This window comes from Lycium barbarum, chromosome 4 (assembly GCF_019175385.1).
Source record: "Lycium barbarum isolate Lr01 chromosome 4, ASM1917538v2, whole genome shotgun sequence".
Taxonomy (NCBI): Eukaryota; Viridiplantae; Streptophyta; class Magnoliopsida; order Solanales; family Solanaceae; genus Lycium; species Lycium barbarum.
Window position 1 is genome coordinate 97,274,217 of NC_083340.1, and position 7,184 is coordinate 97,281,400.

The window sequence follows — 7,184 nt, forward strand, 5'->3', positions numbered from 1 at the left end:
GTTTCGTCCAAAATCTACAATTGGTCATAGTTGCCAAATGTAAATTTCAAGCTTAAATTCATATTGTCTACCGAAATTTCGGCAGCATTTCCCCTGTAAATTCAACGTCCCCGAGAATCATCTCGGCCCAAAATATCAACAACAACAACCCAACAATACCAACAACCATTCCAACAACATCAATAAGAGGTTCAAAACACATTCTAACATTAGTAACTCTTTTCTATATAATTCGACAATATTCCATTTTCATTCAAATCAACCGCATATGATCAAACCAACTTCCATATTCATACATTCAAGTGATAATCCAAACCATTTAAACAAGATTCAAAAACGCTTCGGACAAACCACAAAACATTCAAACAATCCAAACAATGCACCATAGGACCCGAAATCTTCCAACTTCCATAGGAACCATCACAACCCATTTCTTTCTTCAAAAATCACAAACTACACCCACAAACCATACTTTAATAACATTATTATCATAATTACAAGAAACTATATTTGATTCAAATTGGCTTCCAAAACAGCCCACAACAATTACGACACTAACTTGGATCATTAAACTCTCATTTCCATCACATAATCCACAACACAACAACCAAATTACACTAATTAAGCTTAGTTCTTCACTTACTACACAACACAACACGCATAGCCAAATCCAACATACACGGCCAAACATCAACTCTAATATTTTATGAGTTCCATTCATTTCTACACATACCATAACATACACAAACCATGTATAACATATAAAAGTAAGAATTGAACCTTACCTTCTTCCATCCATGTTTTCCCACGGCTAGAGTTATTCAAGACCACAACAAACGATTGATTTGCTCCAACAACTATTCCACGTCGTAGAGGGCCTTCCAATTAGTGGAAAACTAGAAGAAAAATAATTTTTCCATGATCAACTCCCTAGGGCAGTTCGGCCAGCCCTCTTTGGCCGTCCCCTCCTTCTTCTTGTTTCTTCACTTTTCTTGAAACTTCTAGGGTGGAAAAGATGACTAATTGTTGCTTGTCATCCACCCTCTAATTATATATACTTAGCCCCCTTCAAATGTAAAATGAACACATGTACCATTCCATGGCTTGAAATTATTGGCCAACTTTAGGTGGGGCCCACGGCCACTTAGCCATTTTTGACTAATTCATGAAATAATTTTTCCAACTCATAGCCCTTAATTTTCATGAAATGCTCAACTTTCCAAAATTCACTTTTAACCCCAAATTTTCCTTATTCCAAATTTACCCTTAACACTCCGTACCAATGAAAAGATAAGTATGCAACTTGTGCATTCACAAGATTAACAAAACCGAAAATTTAGAGTCTTGCCCATGACCCGTCACAACGAACTTAAAATATTTCATAATGTTCCATGCCACAAAATCATAAGCAACTTATGCCTTAAAATAAAAATCGAAGATCATAATTCTTAACCTCTTACCCCGGAGTAGTCTTGACCTTAACTTTTCATGATTAACCCGGAATGTCCCCGACGTACAAAATAAGGGCTATAACATCCTCCCCCCCTTTAGGACATTCGTCCTCGAATGTTCCACTGACCTTATGGGGTCTCGTAACACTTCGGGAGGGTCCCTCTTTCTTCATCCACGGGCGTTGCGTTCTTTCTTTCTTTCAAAGATTTCCAGATTACCAATTGTCGCGATTCCCTTTTGAGTCTTACATACTATGCTCTCCCCCCCATTTTAAGGGGTTCCTTATACGTCACAATCTTGGAGTATCTTCATCTTAGATCATACTTAATTCCTCGCTCTTGTCATATCAAAAACTTCTTACCATAGATCTTCCCCTCGCTTTGTGTCTATGCCATCACAAGGCTTAATCGTTCTTTTGTTCGCTTCACATCTCTTTCCTTACCATCTACTCACTCACTTTCTTGTTCATTTTCTCTTTTAACCTTCAACTCGTATTTCAATCGTATTTCAATATCTTACCTGACACATATCTTTCATATCCGCGCCTACCTGCGTGCTTTGTATTTCCTAACATCATCAATTACTTCCTTCTATCGATGTCATTCTTCTGCTGCAACCAAAAATCAGGATGAGGAATCCCGTTCCCTATGACTTGGCTCTATAGCACGATCTCAGATGTGAAAGAAGAGTAACCTCCCTAGATACCCGGTAGCCTCCTGTTTATAAATGTGGCGCGTTACACACCATAAACAGGACTCTACCGGACACGACATTGCAGACAACCCCTAGGACAGACCTGCTCTGATACCACTTTGTCACACCCTAATTCCGCTAGGGTGTGATGGGCACCCGACCCTTACCTAGGGCCGAGCGAACCCTCAGACTCTTGTTGTACATAAAATCACGTCAAACTTTTCAAATCAAATGAGATGAAATACATCGTAATTTTTTTTTCCAGAAATATTCTTCCACATAGCTTCCAAGCATAACAAATCTATAATCATACAAAATTCAGTACATAACACAGACCGACATTTCGGCTGACAGAGCCGCTTACAGACTGACAACCAATACCCACGACGCTGTCTGCAAAGTCTCTAACGTAATCCAGAAAGCATAACATACCAACTCTGACGCGGCAGCACTCCGGGAACAAATGGAGCTTGCCATCTGCCCTGGAACATCTTCTATACTGTCTTCAACTCACCTGGGAGTACCTGCGCGGCATGAAACGCAGCCCCCGAAGAAAGGGGGTCAGTACGAAATATGTACTGAGTATGCAAAGCATGAAGTACAGAAAACGAAGTCATAACCGAAGTAAAATGTACAGAAAGTGAGCACAATAGCCAGAATACCAAAGTGTTGCATCTGACGTACAAATCATACATAAAAGGTTCCGGAAGACAAATACTGCAATCAAAATGCCAAAAGACTTTGCTTTCCTTTGAGGAACATTTTCGTCTCATACACACAGAAAATCAACACACAATTATCGCGGCCAAGAGTCCCGCGGTCACTATCACACATACCGCGACCAAGTGTCCAGCGGTTAGCATCCCAAACCCGACATACCGCGGTCAGGGGTCCAGCGGTCAATGTCGCAGATACCGCGGTCAGGGGTCCAGCGGTCAACATCACATAGTGCGGCATACCGCGGTCAAGAATCTAGCGGTCAATGTCGCACACACCGCGGTCAAGAATCCAGCGGTCAATAACCAAATTTATTACTTTCCAAACATAAATCACATATGTCAGAATCAGGCATTACACATACATACAACATGCCCCGGCCCTCGGTGAGGGACTCGGTGATTAGATTCATGTATGCCAAAATCGTATATCAGAAAAATACAGAAGGTAAGTAGCTTATCCAGAACATCAGAACACTTACTTTTCAATCACAAATGATACATATCAAAGTCATGCAAAGGGCACAGGAACATGGTCGCACTCCCGTCTCTGGCGCCATAACACACCATACTCCAGAAGATTCCATAACATGTACATGGTATCTCGGGAACCGGACATATAACACGTGAACCCGGGAACCAGTCACATCATAATCCATATACACAGTAACTGGGGACGGACATATACCACGGTACCCTAGAGCCAGATACATCATAGTTCAAAAATTACATACATGGAACCCGACTCCTAGACAAGGTACTCGGCGAACCATACGCACGATACATACCGGCCCGGAACTCGGTGAAAGGGATCATAGCATATATATGAGCGGAGTAGTAAGAAATTAGGTGCACATAAATCAAAACCCGGTAAAAGAATCGAATGTATTATTAGGATATTCACATTAAGGAGCTTTCCAATGACTTATGGAACGAATCAAACGGAGTCTTAGATTCATAGACGAAAGTCTTACTTTCATATCATACAAGGATAGCTCAAGTGAGACAAACGAAGGAAGTTTCGGAACTTGTGGGCCCACCTCGGGTCAAGTCGAGGTGGCGGATATAAATTACAAGCATTGGACTCTATGGAGTCATCCAAGAAAGTTTCAAAGCAATCCGAATACGCTTGTGGAAGTTATGGATGTTTAGACACCTTTCCAACAAAACATAAGAATTATAGTTCAATTACATTGAACGAATAGTATTCAAAATCAAACCCGGGTTTCGATGGACAGAATTATTCCCGAGGCTCAAGTCTTGACCTAGTATACATAGGACATGACAAAAGAAGGAAAGGGTGAGCTTAACATACCTCACTTGCGCCTTACGCTCGTCCGAACTCAATCCCCGTTTCGTCCAAAATCTACAATTGGTCATAGTTGCCAAATGTAAGTTTCAAGCTTAAATTCATATTGTCTACCGAAATTTCGGCAGCATTTCCCCTGTAAATTCAACGTCCCCGAGAATCATCTCGGCCCAAAATATCAACAACAACAACCCAACAATACCAACAATCATTCCAACAACATCAATTAGAGGTTCAAAACACATTCTAACATTAGTAACTCTTTTCTATATAATTCGACAATATTCCATTTTCATTCAAATCAACCGCATACGATCAAACCAACTTACATATTCATACATTCAAGTGCTAATCCAAACCATTTAAACAAGATTCAAAAACGCTTCGGACAAACCACAAAACATTCAAACAATCCAAACAATGCACCATAGGACCCGAAATCTTCCAACTTCCATAGGAACCATCACAACCCATTTCTTTCTTCAAAAATCACAAACTACACCCACAAACCATACTTTAACAACATTATTATCATAATTACAAGAAACTATATTTGATTCAAATTGGCTTCCAAAACAGCCCACAACCATTACGACACTAACTTGGATCATTAAACTCTCATTTACATCACATAATCCACAACACAACAACCAAATTACACTAATTAAGCTTAGTTCTTCACTTACTACACAACACAACACGCATAGCCAAATCCAACATACACGGCCAAACATCAACTCCAATATTTTATGAGTTCCATTCATTTCTACACATACCATAACATACACAAACCATGTATAACATATAAAAGTAAGAATTGAACCTTACCTTCTTCCATCCATGTTTTCCCACGGCTAGAGTTATTCAAGACCACAACAAACGATTGATTTGCTCCAACAACTATTCCACGTCGTAGAGGGCCTTCCAATTAGTGGAAAACTAGAAGAAAAATAATTTTTCCATGATCAACTCCCTAGGGCAGTTCGGCCAGCCCTCTTTGGCCGTCCCCTCCTTCTTATTTTTTCTTCACTTTTCTTGAAACTTCTAGGGTGGAAAAGATGACTAATTGTTGCTTGTCATCCACCCTCTAATTATATATACTTAGCCCCCTTCAAATGTAAAATGAACACATGTACCATTCCATGGCTTGAAATTATTGGCCAACTTTAGGTGGGGCCCACGGCCACTTAGCCATTTTTGACTAATTCATGAAATAATTTTTCCAACTCATAGCCCTTAATTTTCATGAAATGCTCAACTTTCCAAAATTCACTTTTAACCCCAAATTTTCCTTATTCCAAATTTACCCTTAACACTCCGTACCAATGAAAAGATAAGTATGCAACTTGTGCATTCACAAGATTAACAAAACCGAAAATTTAGAGTCTTGCCCATGACCCGTCGCAACGAACTTAAAATATTTCATAATGTTCCATGCCACAAAATCATAAGCAACTTATGCCTTAAAACAAAAATCGAAGATCATAATTCTTAACCTCTTACCCCGGAGTAGTCTTGACCTTAACTTTTCATGATTAACCCGGAATGTCCCCGACGTACAAAATACGGGCTATAACAGTAGGAACACAAATCAACACTCGAGGATCATAAACACGTTTCAAGTCAATCCGGTTTAGTATGAGAAAGTTATGGACATTTTTACCATAGAACCTCTACGAACATTTTCAAAACAATCCCAGACTGTATACAAAAGTTAGAGACTTTAGTACTTATAGAACTCTTTTGGAGACATGAACTCTTTATGCTTTACTCATTATTCAACCATACACTAAGCTCAACTATATCGAGCATACTCATGTCGGAAGTGAATAAGAATCATAGACAAACTCGGAAAACATATCAAATAGAGCTTCGGAAATCATAGATACGTATCAAAACCATATGAAGTAGCTTATGGAAATCAAGAACATTAGCCATCCTAGTGGCTCTAAGAATAGGAATCTCTTTGAAATCATACATATACATCAACTACTTGTTTCATAAGGATCATGCCAAAAGAAAGAAAGGGTAAGCCTTACATACCTTGCCCACTTCCTAAGCTAATCCGAACTTAAGTCTTTGGCTTCGCAAGATCTACAACAATATTAGTATATACCAAACATTAGCCATTGTTACACCCCGGAAAAATTTCGCGCTACAAAATCATAGACGGCGTAGTAAGAGCTCGAAAAGGAGTTAAGTCAAACAAGGATTAAGGATGAAGATTGGGTGATCTAAGTCTAAGAATATATACACATACGACATTTGGAGACAATATGGTGTGAATTGGTTCATAAGTTATTCAACAAAAAACCCTCGTTACAGTAAGTTAAGGTGGGGCCCACACATCGGGACCTTATAAAAGACATATGAAGAGATATATGGGTAGTACATGTGAATTTGAGCAAGTCCTAAGAAGGACCCATAAGCCAAAAATGAGTGTAAGCCCTCCAAAAGGACGATTTAAGAAAACGTTTTTGGATGACCTAACTTGGAGGGGAAAAAACGGCATTATAGGTTTGGAATTTGGTAAAACTCCCAGAAATAAAGGTTGTATATAATTGAATTATCTTTCCAACGGTAGGTCGTGGGCCTACAGGTGACATCGGGATAAGGAGATATGAACGTTTTAAGGCAGGAGGGTCGAGTTGAACAGTAAATCCGGCCCAACCCGAATCCAATTCGGGTCAGGCCCATTACCCATGCTTTTTAACTAAATTTTTTGGTTTCTCTCCCTCATTTTCAGACCAAGAGAACCTAGAAAACTCTAGAGAAAAAGAGAGAGGAGAGCCTAGAGAGAAAATCAATTTTTGACCAAAATCGGAGCCCCGAATCCCGAAGCCCATGAAGAGAAAAGTGTTCTACGTCGCGTTGCCTTCGATTTGAGCTAAAAATCAACTAAAGAGAAGAGGGTGGACGTGGTGGCTGTGCACTTAAGGTATGAATAAGGTTCCTTTTCATTGTTAACAAGTTTATTTAGAGTTTTAACGGATTAGAACAAAGAAAATAGCGTG